Source organism: Gadus morhua, chromosome 14 (assembly GCF_902167405.1).
Source record: "Gadus morhua chromosome 14, gadMor3.0, whole genome shotgun sequence".
Lineage (NCBI taxonomy): Eukaryota > Metazoa > Chordata > Actinopteri > Gadiformes > Gadidae > Gadus > Gadus morhua.
Genome location: NC_044061.1, coordinates 480,574 through 495,000, shown reverse-complemented (window position 1 = coordinate 495,000; position 14,427 = coordinate 480,574).

The following is a 14,427-nucleotide window of genomic DNA, read 5'->3' as shown; positions in this document are numbered from 1 at the left end:
GTGCAGCGCACTCACACACACACACACACACACACACACCCACACCCCCACACACACACACACACACACACACACACACACACACACACACACACATAACCCAGCTATACAAATTAAAAAAGTATCCCAATAGAAGTCAATGCGGAAAAAACTTTGACTTCAACCATCCAAAGGTGAACAACTCTGAGTTGCTAAAGCTGGTAAACGTATAGAAGCCGTGCGTTAGCAGATCTCTACAGCGACAGGAGCCACTAAAACACGCAATCAAAGAAAAACGATCGGCTTCAAAGTCCGCCTCAAAGCAACCCGGGGACTTGAGATTTGCCGTGCGTGCTCATTAGCCATGCTAACATAAGCATGTTAGCATGCTCGAAGAATATTGTGCACACAACAAGTAAACTCATGCAACCACAAGCATTTTCTACAGACATCATGTGTGGTTAGAAGACGGCCTCTCGCTGGACCGTGGTTGACCTCCTAGGCTCAAGGGAAGCTCTGCCAGACCGGTCCGTCTGATGAGTGGATCCGCTCACAAAATAACACATTTCTTTTACCAATTGAACCACTTTAGATCTGATTCTGCCACACTGCTACGTTGTAGGAAGTAAAAGATGCACACAATCTTTCTTTATTTTTCTCTCCACCGAATATTTGGATATTCGTTTGGAAATCTAACGAATATTCAAGGCTCAAAGTCGACCAATCGGATGGTCAATTGGTGCAGTGAGGCTGAACAAACCCACTCAGATGATCGCAGACTTCTTCACAACAACATCAAACTCTTTTTGTTTGGTTTGGATTGATAGAGCCCTATAAGTACAGCTAAAGATTCCTGTAAAACTGGGTGACCACTTAACGATAGGGAACTCATCTATGTTATCTACGGTATTGTTTTATCTGGACACGTAACAAGTGCCATTTTGAGAGGGGACCTTGGAACTAGTCTATTCGTTGTTTCCTGATTCAGGTTGGTTTTATTACCCTATAAAATATATCAAGACAGAAATATATTCAAAATAATCAAATAATCGAAAATTTTATTATAAATCATTAATTGTATTTTTCACCACAAATATCTTCTTTAAGCAGTTGAAAAACATATACGTAGATATTATATAATTTGTTGTTATTTAAACCAACGCAAACTGAATAATGGTGCCACTGCCTTTTAGCAGTCTATCATTTAAGCAGTAAGGTAAATGCTGTCAAGATTATTCTGCATCATGGATCTCCGATATAATTATAGTTGTTTTTATCTATAAAGGAGTCCAGTCTTTGAAGTCCAAATATTTAGCTTAAAGACTGAAAAAGTGTGCTAGTACATTTCTGTGAGCGACCTATTTTCTTTTGGCAGCTCTCCTGCAGCAGTTTTAACAGTTCTCACCGTTAAAGGACAGCGTTGTTTCAGATGGGAGCCGGGAGCCCGTGGCCCTAGCCATGCAACTCCAAATAGAATATCTCTTGACACGCCTTTTTGCAGAGAAATAATTGAAAATCCATATCTATAATTACGCAGGACATTGTTCACACTTTTTGCCTAAAGAGCAGAAACCTAGAGAGGAGAATGTGCAGACTGCCTCCAACTGCAGAGATACAGACTAATTTGCTTTGTATGGCAATACTATTGAGTGAATGTCTCGTGCCACAGGATTATGAATTGTGCAGCGATGAAAATGCAGTTTGATCCATACCCATGCCCTAGTTGATCTGTGCTCCGCTGCAAATGTTTATTACATATAACAAATCACTGGTTTGCATGAATTAGGCTTAGTTAGCAGCCCTGAACACCCCCTTAACCAATTCTTTGAATTGCTACCATCTGGCCGCAGATATAGGGTACTAGACTGGAGAAAAGCCTGTTTTAAAAGTGGTTTTGTCCCCTCAGCTATCACAGCACTGAACAATCCTTCATCACTGTATATTGTCCATGTCATGTTTATTTCTGTCTACATTTTTTTCTGTTTATCTGTCATATGTGTGGGAAAATAGTTTATTTGTTATCTGTGAGCCTCACAGTGTTGTGGGGAGGAAGGGGGGGGAGGAGGGGGAGGAGGGGGAAGAGGGGAGGAGGGGAGGAGGGGGAGGAAGGGGGAGGAGGAGGGGAGGAGGGGGAGGAGTGGGTGGAGGGGAGGAGGGGGAGGAGGGGGAGGCGGGGGAGGAGGGGGAGGAAGGGGAGGAGGGGAGGAGGGGAGGAGGGGGAGGAGTGGGAGGAGGGGAGGAGGGGAGGAGTGGGAGGAGGGGAGGAGGGGGAGGAGGGGAAGGAGTGGGAGGAGGGGAGGAGGGGGAGGAGGGGAGGAGGGGAGGAGGGGGAGGTGAAACACTTGTTTTATCCTCCAGGTCAGGATGTAAAGTCGACCGCCGACGGGAGCCCAAGCCCCTCCCTGCTGCAGTAGCTGACAGAGAGGGCCTGTTCGGGTCGTGCTCCTGTCCGTCAGAGGGCCAGGAGGAGAGGCCCCGCCCCGCCCTGTTGCAGTGGCTGACAGAGAGGGTCTGGTTGGGTCGTGCTCCTGTCCGTCAGAGGGCCAGGAAGAGAGGCCCCGCCCACTGACCTTTCCTAATCAGAACCCGCTCAGCGGTTGTTCCTCAGCAGGGGGAGTGTCACCTCTCTGGACATCTGGGACCAGCAGGGGGCGCGAGTGTGTGGGTGTGTGTGTGTGTTCGTGTGGGTGGGTGGGTGTGGGTGTGTGTGTGTGGGTGTGGGTGTGGGTGTGTCTGTGTCTATGTGTGTTATTGTGAGTGTGTGTGTGTGTGTTGTACATGTGTGTGTGTGTGTGTGTGCGTGTCTGAAGGCAGTGTAGCACGTGGCTCTCCACACCAACTGTTCTCAGCTCAACACCACCTGCTCCGTAATCGCTGCATATCCAAAGCATGATTGCATTCTCTGTTGGCTCAATGTGTATTTTCAATGAGGTTCTCTCTCTCTCTCTCTCTCTCTCTCTCTCTCTCTCTCTCTCTCTCTCTCTCTGTGTCTCTCTCTCTCTCTCTCTCTCTCTCTCTCTCTCTCTCTCTCTCTCTCTCTCTCTCTCTCTCCCTCTCTCTCTCTCTTTGTCTCTGTCTCTCTCTGTCTCTCTCTCTCTCCCTCTCTATGTATCTCTCTCTCTCTCTCTCTCTCTCTCTCTCTCTCTCTCTCTCTCTCTCTCTCTCTCTCTCTCTCTCTCTCTCTCTCTCTCTCTCTCTCTCTCTCTCTCTCTCTCTCTCTCTCTCCCCCTCCCCCTCCCCCTCTCCCTCTCTCCCTCTCCCTCTCTCTCTCTCTCTCCCGCTCCTCCTCCCGCTCCTCCTCCCTCTCTCTCCCTCTCTCTCCCTCTCCCTCTCTCTCCCTCTCCCTCTCCCTCTCTCTCCCTCTCTCCTCCTCCCTCTCTCTCTCCCTCTCTCTCTCTCTCGCTCTCCCTCTCCCTCTCTCTCTCTCTCTCCCTCCCTCTCTCTCTCCCTCTCCCTCTCTCTCCCTCTCCCTCTCTCTCCCTCTCTCCTCCTCCCTCTCTCTCTCCCTCTCCCTCTCTCTCCCTCTCCTCCTCCCTCTCTCTCCCTCTCCCTCTCCCTCTCTCCTCCTCCCTCTCTCTCTCCCTCTCCCTCTCTCTCCCTCTCCTCCTCCCTCTCTCTCTCCCTCTCCCTCTCTCTCTCTCTCTCTCTCTCTCTGCTGGTGTTGCTTCCCAGCAGTTAGCGACCTGTCGCTGTCCAAACTGCCGCACCAGATGGCTCCACCCCCGCTCTGAGGTTTGTGCGTATCGCTCACACACTGCTCTGAAAACTCAAGATAGTAATCAAGTCTTTTTGGAGGCGGCCGATCACTAACCCCAGAGAGTATCACTGACCCCAGAGAGGATCACTGACCCCAGAGAGGATCACTGACCCCAGAGAGGATCACTGACCCCAGAGAGGATCACTGACCCCATTAGGATCACTGACACCATTAGGATCACTGACCCCATTAGGATCACTGACCCCATTAGGATCACTGACACCATTAGGATCACTGACACCCTTAGGATCACTGACACCATTAGGATCACTGACACCATTAGGATCACTGACACCATTAGGATCACTGACACCATTAGGATCACTGACACCATTAGGATCACTGACACCATTAGGATCACTGACCCCATTAGGATCACTGACCCCATTAGGATCACTGACCCCATTAGGATCACTGACCCCAGAGAGGATCACTGACACCATTAGGATCACTGACCCCATTAGGATCACTGACACCATTAGATCACTGACCCCAGAGAAGATCACTGACACCATTAGGATCACTGACACCATTAGGATCACTGACCCCATTAGGATCACTGACCCCATTAGGATCACTGACCCCATTAGGATCACTGACACCATTAGGATCACTGACACCATTAGGATCACTGACACCATTAGGATCACTGACACCATTAGGATCACTGACACCATTAGGATCACTGACACCATTAGGATCACTGACACCATTAGGATCACTGACCCCATTAGGACCACTGACCCCATTAGGATCACTGACCCCATCAGGATCACTGACCCCATTAGGATCACTGACCCCAGAGAGGATCACTGACGCCATTAGGATCACTGACCCCATTAGGATCACTGACCCCATTAGGATCACTAACCCCGGCTTTCCTCCGGCCTTCACAGGCCACAATTCAGCCCATGATGAACAAAGACGTAACAAAATTGAAACATTAAATTCAGTCCAATCATTCACCAGTCCATTAAATAAAACACTACACCAGTGTGGTATTTCTGTCTTAGTGTCAGTGATTTATTAATTCATCATTTTGTGTCTTTTACACTTTGGAAATTGTACTTTCCCTTAATGAAACGAGCAAAATGAGGCGCTTTCGCAGATTGTAACGAGAGATGACACGGAATTACCAGTCGATGAATAATTTAGAAGGCCTTTAATACGAAGGTCTTACAGTATCTTCCTACCTGCACATGGAATTTAGATCTGATCGCCAATCTATTAGAAGCCACAATCAATCACTCAACATGATGATGATTTATCCTATTATGTCATTAATAATGAATGAATAGGTTGTGGTCGAGCTCAGTATTTGTTTATATTTGAATACCATATGAAAGCCTATCCTGGCCTTGTTGTGTAATAAACCCTCCATCTCCCCCTTCTGCACTGTTTCAGTTATTTACGGACATGCCAGTTCATATCTGCTGTGACATTTTAAACTAAGAGCTTTATTTATAGACTGTTCTGACGTTCCCACAAAAAGCACCCACAGATAATACCATACCACTACTGGGTAACACTAGTCCTCATCGATGTCCGCCCGGAATCAGCTTTCCTCAGAAGTATTGATTATATTGTTGACTGTAAGCATTGCAGCTAGATCGGAACATGTGTTGTGGAGCACACGGTGGCGGGTTAGGGCTAGGGTTAGGGTTAGGGTTAGGGTTACAAGGTGGGTAGGTGGTTAGGGCACAAGGTGGCAGGGGTCTGGAGAAGGACCAGAAGGCAGCGGCTGAGTACGAGTTGGAACTCCAAGACACACACACACACCCATCCCCCCCCCCCCCCCCCCCCCAACCACACACACACACACACACACACACACACACACACACACACACACACACACACACACACACACAGCGAGGGCCTGGGGTCCGCTCTATAGTGGGGGGGGTGCAGGCGGGAGATACTGGTCCCATCTTGCCGTTTGCCCCTGGGGGTTTAGATGTGAGCAGAGGGCGGGGCGTCGTGTGTTGACTGCAGCCCCCCTGACCCCGCCCTGAACCCCCATCACTCCCCTGTAGCCTCAGACCTGAGTCCTCCCTCTCCCCCCCCTCCTCCTCCTCCTCCTCCTCCTCCCCCCCCCCCCCTCCTCCTCTCCCCCCTCCTCCTCCTCCTCCTCCTCCCCCCCCCCCCCCCTCCTCCTCCTCCTCCTCCCCCCTCTCCCCCCTCCTCCTCCTCCTCCCCCCCCCTCCTCCTCCTCCCCCTCTCCCCCCTCCTCCTCCTCCTCCCCCCCCCTCCTCCTCCTCCTCCTCTCCCCCTCCTCCTCCTCCTCCTACTCTCCTCGTCCTCCTCCTCCTGCTCCTCCTCCTCCTCCTCCTCCTCCTCCTCCTCCTCCCCCTCTCCCCCTCCTACTCTCCTCGTCCTCCTCCTCCTGCTCCTCCTCCTCCTCCTCCTCCCCTCTCCCCCTCCTCCTCCTCCTCCTACTCTCCTCGTCCTCCTCCTCCTGCTCCTCCTCGTCCTCCTCCTCCTGCTCCTCCTCCTCCTCCTCCTCCTCCTCCTCCTCCCCCTCTCCCCCCTCCTCCTCCTCCTCCTCCTCCCCCCCCCCCCTCCTCCTCCTCCTCCTCCTCCTCCTCCCCCTCACCCTCCTCCTCCTCCTCCTCCTCCTCCCCCCTCCTCCTCTCCCCCTCCTCCTCCTCCTCCTCCTCCCCCCTCCTCTCCTCCTCCTCCTGCTCCTTCTCCTCCAACTCCTCCTCCTCTTTCCCCCCCCCCCCCCCCCTCCTCCTCCTCCCCCCTCTCCTCTTTCAGGGCTGGCTTAGCTACGGTTCAGCCTATCAGGGCTGGCATAGCTACGGTTCAGCCTATCGGCGCTGGCGTATATACGGTTCAGCCTATCAGGGCTGTTGCAACAACGGTTCGGCCTATCAGGGCTGTCGTACCTACGGTTCAGCCTATCAGGGCTGTTGTACCTACAGTTCAGCCTATCAGGGCTGTTGCACCTACGGTTCATCCTATCAGGGCTGATGTACCCACGGTTCAGCCTATCAGGGCTGCTGTACCTACGGTTCAGCCTATCAGGGCTGACCTCGCGTGGGGAGAACAGAAGCTTGGAGCAGGAGGCCCCGCCCCTCGCTCTGAGGACGGAGAAACGCTGCAGGGTTTATAAACCCAGGAACTGAGGACCACTTCCACTGAGATCTGTAGTGGGCACCTTCACTGGGAGCCAGCTTGATAACTGGTCTCTCGCTCTTTCTCCCTCCCACCCTCTCTCACACCCGCTCTCCCACACACTCGCTCAATCTCTTTCTCTCAGTCTCTTGCACAGTCTCTCCCTCACACACAAACCAACCCTTTCACTCTCCCCCTATCTCACACCCATACGCCCTCCCTCTCCTGCTATACACCATTCCCTCCCTCCCTCCCTCTTTTCCTCCTCCTCCTCCTCTTCTGCCCTCAGCGTTTCCACTCTTCCTCCTTCTCCCTCCCCTCCCCTCCCTGCTCCCTCTGTATCTCGTCTCGTCACACATTTTTCTAATTGCCATTCTGTGGGAGCTTTTCTCTTCTGTCTTAGTGGCGTTATTCTGTGTCCGTCTCTTGCCTCCCGTCCTAGTAGACCTTGTTTCCTTCTTTAGGTGCATGCTGTGTTGTGCAGCGACGCTTGGAAAAGGTAGAGCAATAAATAGCCCTGCCTCTCCGTGCTGCGTTGCTCCCTCTGAGACGCCGGGTACGTTGAGATGCACTCCAGTGACTTCACCGCAGCAGGTGAACCGTTCTGAAGTAAAGACCGCCATCCCAAGACGTCATTAGGAGCCCATCTGAGAACGCTTTTCTCAGTAAACAGTGTCTCAGTTCTACATTTAGCCCCTATACTCAGTGGAGTATACTAAAAATAGTTCCATACTCACAGTCACAGTGCACACATCTGTATGTCGTCTCTACGTGGAACCACTCAGCTCATTGACAATGTCAGGAGCAAAATAAATACAAGAAAGACCCGCCATGCTAATGGCCGCTGGATTCCACCCTCTGCATGGAAATAGAATAACAAGAGATATTAGAGTGACAAAATTGATATGAATGAATAAGAAAGACTCGCCTACGACAACAGTCCTTTGGCTGAATACACATCTGCATATTAATGTTAAATTGTAAATATGTGGATAATTGTTTGCCTCGTTCCATGTAAGGACCCACCCTGAAGACATCCACATGACATTTTATAACCAAGAATAAGGTCCGCAATTTTCACAATATCTTCTATATTGAAAACTAAACCATAGGGTTTGTAAATTGGGTAATAGTCTTCAGCCCCCTCACATGATCCCTACCCCTAACCCTAAGCCTAACCCTAGCCCTAGCCCTAACCCTAACCCTATCCCTAACCCGCTGTGCTTTATTGTCTTTCTATGGGACAGCGTTTTCACTTGCAAATCGCCAAGAGCGCACACTGTCTTTTGCCCTCACATTTCAAATTATTTAAACTTTGACCTTGTTTGCGCTGACCTTTTCAAAGGCCAACCGATGAGCTAACAGCTGAACGTGACGGAGCCAGAAGCAGCCCAGAAGAAGAACGGAGGGGCTCTGTGTCTCAGAGCTCCCCGGAGTCGGAGACTCTACCGAGATAAAGTTCTTATATCCAAACACAAACCAAACCTCTTGTTGTTTACGTGAGCAGTTCTGCGACTGGTGTCGCGCCCCTGATGTTAGTGATTTAACTTATCCATGGGATATCACGGGATATTCATCTGAAATACAACCCAGCCCTCCATCTTCAGTTCCCTCAAAATGACGAAAATAAATAAGGAATACGCAAATATTTCAACTAAGCACTTAAATGTATTTTGTGCTATTCTATTAATAATCCATTTTTGTTGTTTGTATTTTGTTGTTATCAAAAGTATTAGTGATAATCTGTCCATTATGTAGTTAATATTGTTATGAGTAATATTGTCGATGCTATTGTCAATAGCGTAATTTCCGTTATTATTAGTGTTTTCATCATCATCACCATCGTCATTATCATAACTAGTAGTCGTAGCATTTTATCTCCTGCATTGCTTGCGTAATGGAAGATGAAAAGCCGAAGTGTTGGCAGAGATGTCTCCTGTGTATTCAGTGTTTTGTGTTGTGAGGGGTGTACATCGGAAAACACACTTCTGAACTGAGGAAGAACAGAATTACGCATACATGAGTGGAAGGAACAACGATATGATATCACCCAGAAATACGGAATAAAGGTGTGAGACCCACCCAGACCTTTGTGTTTCTGTGTATTCATTCATAAATTATGGGATGCAGAAGGGGTTCATGCCAGCGGGGTAACTACTAGGGTAGGTACTAAGGTTAGGGTTAGAGTTACCCTGCGTTCACACCAAAAGATGCATTTGCTGCCCGAACGCGTTGTCGCCGAAGTTTTGCGGCGCAGCAAATCAAGTTTTGCGGCGCAGCAGAAGTTTTGCGGCGCATCAAAGGTTTTGCGGCAGTTTTACAGCGCGGGAAGTTTCGCGGCACGGCAAGTTTTGCCCGCGGTGCTTCTGAATTCATTCACAACCATGGCCGACATTACGAGCATTTTATGTCTTTACCTGTTGTGGGAGATGGAGAGACGTCGGAATGCCCGTCGTTTATGGGTTCATGAAACCATTCGGAGCCTGGAAGGCTGGTGCTGCCTGGCACCCAACTGGGTTTTGTTTCGGGGTTGTTATTCTAGCCCTTTAGCATACTCATAGTTTAGTTTAACTGTAAACACAACTACACTACAGAATGCTGATTTTACGGGTTTTTTCGAGTTACTAAATAAATGTAACGGTAGTGAACTCTAGGTCACTCCAAGGGAGTAACACTGATTGGCTGTTACGGCATGTCACTCAGTGGCAACGCTGTTAAACGCTGATTGGCTGTCATCACTGCCGAAAAGTTGAAATATTTAAACTCGAGCAGCATTTGTTGCGCCGCAAAATACGTGAACGCGCCCACCGCCCCTGAACGGCAGCGGGCACGGGCGTGCTGCGCTGGAAATCAAATCTTGCCGCGCCGCAAATCACATTTTGCTGCCGGCAGCAAGTGGTCCGGCAGCAAACCCGCAACGCGTCTCTACATTCACTTTGAATGGGATCGTGTTGCGCGGCAACTTTTTGCATCTTTTGGTGTGAACGCAGGGTTAGGGTTACCCTGCGTCCATGTTTTTATTTCCAGGTATTTACATCTGGATCCGATAAATAACTTAGAAGATAGCATTATTTGTAAAGGAACACCACATTTTTATGTGAGCAAAAGTATTGGAACAGATAGATTTAAAATAAAGTAACCCCCCAAGTTTTGGGGGGTTACTCCCTTCAGTTTCCTCTTTAGCAGGTAAAATGCATGCTCTATAGGGTTTAAGTCTGGAGATTGACTTGGCCAGTCTAAAACCTTCCACTTCTTGCCCCTGATGAACTCCTTTGTTGTCTTTGCAGTGTGTTTTGGATCATTATCTTGTTGCATGATGAATGATCTTCCAATCAGTTTGTTTGCATTTTGACATTGACATTGCCTCCACCGTGTTTCACAGATGAGCTTGTATGTTTGGGGTCATGAGCAGATCCTTTCTTTCTTCAAACTTTAGCCTTTCCATCATTTTGGTAAAGGTTCATCTTTGTCTCATCAGTCCATAATGCGTTGTCCCAGAATTTTTGAGGCTTGTCTCTGTACTTTTTGGCAAAATCCAGCATGGCCTGCTTATTCTTTTTGCTAATGAGTGATTTGCATCTTCTGGTGTAGTCTCTGTACTTTTGTTCATGAAGTCTTCTGCGAACAGTGGATAATAATACCTTCACTCCTGCCCTCTGGAGGTTGTTGCTGATGCCAACAACAGTTGTTTTAGGGTCTTTCTTTACAGCTCTCACAATGTTTCTGTCGTCAACTGCTGTTGTTTTCCTTGGTCTACCCGTTCGACGTCTGTTACTTAGTACACCAGTGGTTTCTTTCTTCTTCAGGACATTCCAAATGGTTGTACTGGCTATTGGCAATATTTGTGCAATGGCTCTGATGGATTTTTATCTTCTCTCAGCTTCACAATTGCTTATTTTTCACCCATAGACAGCTCTCTGGTTTTCATGTTGGTTACACCTCTAACTATAATGATTGCGGTCTGCACAGGCAAAACCCAAACCTGAAACTAAGCATAGACATTCAGCGCTGTTTATTGTTGGAATGATCAATGTAATCGGACACACCTGGGCAACAAAAAACACCTGTCAGTCACATGTTCCAATACTTTTGCTCCCCTAAAAATGTGGTGTTCCTTTACAAATAATGCTATCTTCTAAGTTATTTATCGATCCAGATGTAAATACCTGGAAATAAAAGCTGAAATGTGTATCTCTTGTCTCATATTCATCTTTTGGTGTCAAACCCAAATGTTTCCAGTATACAGCAAATATAAAGGAATTGGCCTCACTGTTCCAATACTATAGGAGGGGACTATCTATCTATCTATCTATCTATCTATCTATATATATATTTAAGCATTGAAAATGTTGGTGATGTGTATGTATATTCCCATCCAGTGCAAGCATGTGTGAGCCAGGCCTGTATGTAATGTGGGCTGGGGTCTAGGTCCGGTACTCTAGGGTAATGTAATGGTAATGCTTCATTAGGACTTACTGGGTCGGCCTGTTCGGCCCGTCGTTATGCTGGCCTGGGGGGAAAGGAAAGAAGTATGGGCCACAGCACTAAAGGTCACGAGGAATCAGGAAGCATAGCAAAGTGTTTGTGTCACGCCGTTTCACTGCCAGTAAACAAGATTGGAAAGCTGCATTGGTTCCTTTTTCTCCAGAATTCTAACTTTACAAGTTATTTAATGAATCGAATACAATGAAACAACATTATAAAAGTATCCTATCGGCACATAATATATAGGAGCATATTAGAGGGAGAAAAAATACATTATCATATTTTGGTTAAGATCACACTAATGAGTAAAAAATCTGTAATTTAAAGTATCTGTTGGAGTCATGTATGTATTATTCTCCCCTTTATCAGAGTCGTTTTAAACACCAGCCTCCTCTAGAATGTCCTGCAGACCATGGTGTCATCTCCATTGGGCCCCGGGCCGGCTCTCTAGCGAGCTTCACTGAGATGGGTTGGACTGCTCTTCTTCGAGGAAAGTGCGTCTTCTAATTCCTGTGGCACCAGAGGCAACATGAAGGCAGCTGCTTACTAATCAGCTCACAATGCTATTCACTTTAATTAAAAATGCATGTAGGCCGATGTCTCTCAGCATAAGCTAATTCCCCCCATTAACCATCAACCTCTCAATGTCATCGACGTCCACCCTTATAGCCACGCGCTAATCATCTGCTATTGGATAAAGAAGACATGATCATCATGTACACAGAGCAACACAGGAATAAACTGGGCAGTGAAAAGAAATAATTCACCCACAACCTATACCAAATCAATCTCTCCCTTTAGCCAGTAACCCTGAAGCAACATGCCATATAATCTAGCTACCTAACACATGTGGACCATGATAACTCTTTCCATATGAAACAGAAGAGACAGTAATACATTGATATTGGGCTAGTGTAAGAGCAGCTAGTCTTAACGATGAGGCAACAACCCTCTGCCTCAGATACCGTCGGATTCAACGGGACTCAAACCCTTGATCCGTCGTCACAGTGTGGAGTCAGGCAGGGGGTTGTTAAAGTGGAAGTCTAATTCTTCATGACATGACCGTAGTCTCGGCCCAACGTCCCAGGCGGTCTGTTCCGGACGTGAAGCGCTGGACACGATGAGTCGACGTATCCTCCTCCTCCGGTGTGTCCCTGAGGTTAAGGATTAGGGGGTCAGGGACACACTGACCAGGGGATACGGGGTCGATCTGATGCAGAGTCTCACAGCAGGGTAGGTTTCTGGTCATGAGGTCCCCAAGATGTGGTGGGTCAGTTGGATCTGCCTCCTTCATCACCCCCCCTCCAGTCCTCCTGTGAAGTGAAGCCTCCGATCTCGGGTTCAGAGGCCGTCTTTCAGCGACCAACACCTCAAAGCTCTTTGTCCCAGCAGCTTCCAGACCAACACTGTGTGCACGTCATCTTGTCATTTGAACATCCACCATGTGTCTTCTGATCAACGCTGAAGACACTGTTCTGTACGCCTGTTTGGACATATTGTGTATACATATGAACATGATTTGTAATGTAGTTAATTGACTTTGCCTGTGAGACCAACATGGTCTCACAGGAATCTGTGAAACGCTTAACTCGAAATCCGTGGCCACATCACGGAAACACGCCGATATCCGTGTGTGAGCCACGGAATAACAGTGTCATTTACTTGCATTGGAGCAAATTCCGTGGCCACATCACGGACAATTGAAGTGATTCCGTCAGACCACCACGGATTTTGAGTTAAGCCCCCGCTGTGGTCAAATGTGCCACACACACAGATTGAAACGGGAGCACACACACAGATTGAAACGGGAATCTGTGTGTGTGCCACGGAATATCATTGTCATTTACTTGCATTGGAGCAACTTCCGTGGACACAACAAGGACAATTTAAGTGTTTCAGTGAGACCACCAGGGGTTTTGAGTTAAGCCCCCGTGGTTGACTCGCTCGTTGAAACGGGGATCCGTGTGTGAGCCACGGAACATCAGCGTCATTAACTTGCATTGGAGCGAATTCCGTGGCCACATCACGGAAATCGGCGTGTTTCCGTGATGTGTCCACGGATTTCGAGTTATTCGTCCGTAGTCAATTCACGGATTCCTGTGAGACCAGGTTGGTGAGACCCACCGTGTAGCATGCAGGCTCCACACATGAAATACCAGCTCCGCGCGGGGGGCAGTGGGAACGGGTAGGAAGGGGAGCGGGAACAATCCATTTATGATCTCATCTCTGCCATCTGACATCATCTGGGTTCCGCTTGATCAAAATCAATTCCATAATCTCCTGTAATCAGATGCAGAGCGTACAGAAGTGGGCTCAGACCTCCAGGAAGGCTCTGGGCTCTAATCCATGTCATTAATCATCCCTATCTGATCGGAGCCTCAGCAGGACCTGTAGGGAACAATGGGGAGCAACAAGGAACAACGAGGAATGACGAGGAAAAATAAGGAACAACGAGGAAAAATGAGGAACAACAAGTAACAACAAGGAACAAGGAACAACGAGGAACAACGAGGAAGAACGAGGAGCAACAAGGAACGACGAGGAACAACGAGGAACAGCAAGGAGCAAGGAACAACGAGGAAGACCGAGGAGCAACAAGGAACGACGAGGAACAACGAGGAACAACGAGGAACAGCGAGGAGCGAGGGAAGACGAGGAGCAACGAGGAACAACGAGGACCTGTGGTGAACAACGAGGAAGAACGAGGAACAACAAGGAGCAAGGAACAACGAGGAAGAACGGGGAACAACGAGGAACAACGAGGAGCAAGGAACAACGAGGAAGAACAAGGAGCAACAAGGAACGACGAGGAACAATGAGGAAGGCCGAGGAGCATCAAGGAACAACGAGGAAGAACGAGGAGCAACAAGGAACGACGAGGAACAGCGAGGAAAGACGAGGAGCAACGAGGAACAACGAGGAACAGCGAGGAGCGAGGAAAGACGAGGAGCAACGAGGAACAATGAGGACCTGTGGTGAACAATGAGGAACAACGAGGAACAACAAGGAGCAAGGAACAACGAGGAAGAACGAGGAGCAACAAGGAACAACAAGGAACAGCGAGGAGCGAGGAAAGACGAGGAGCA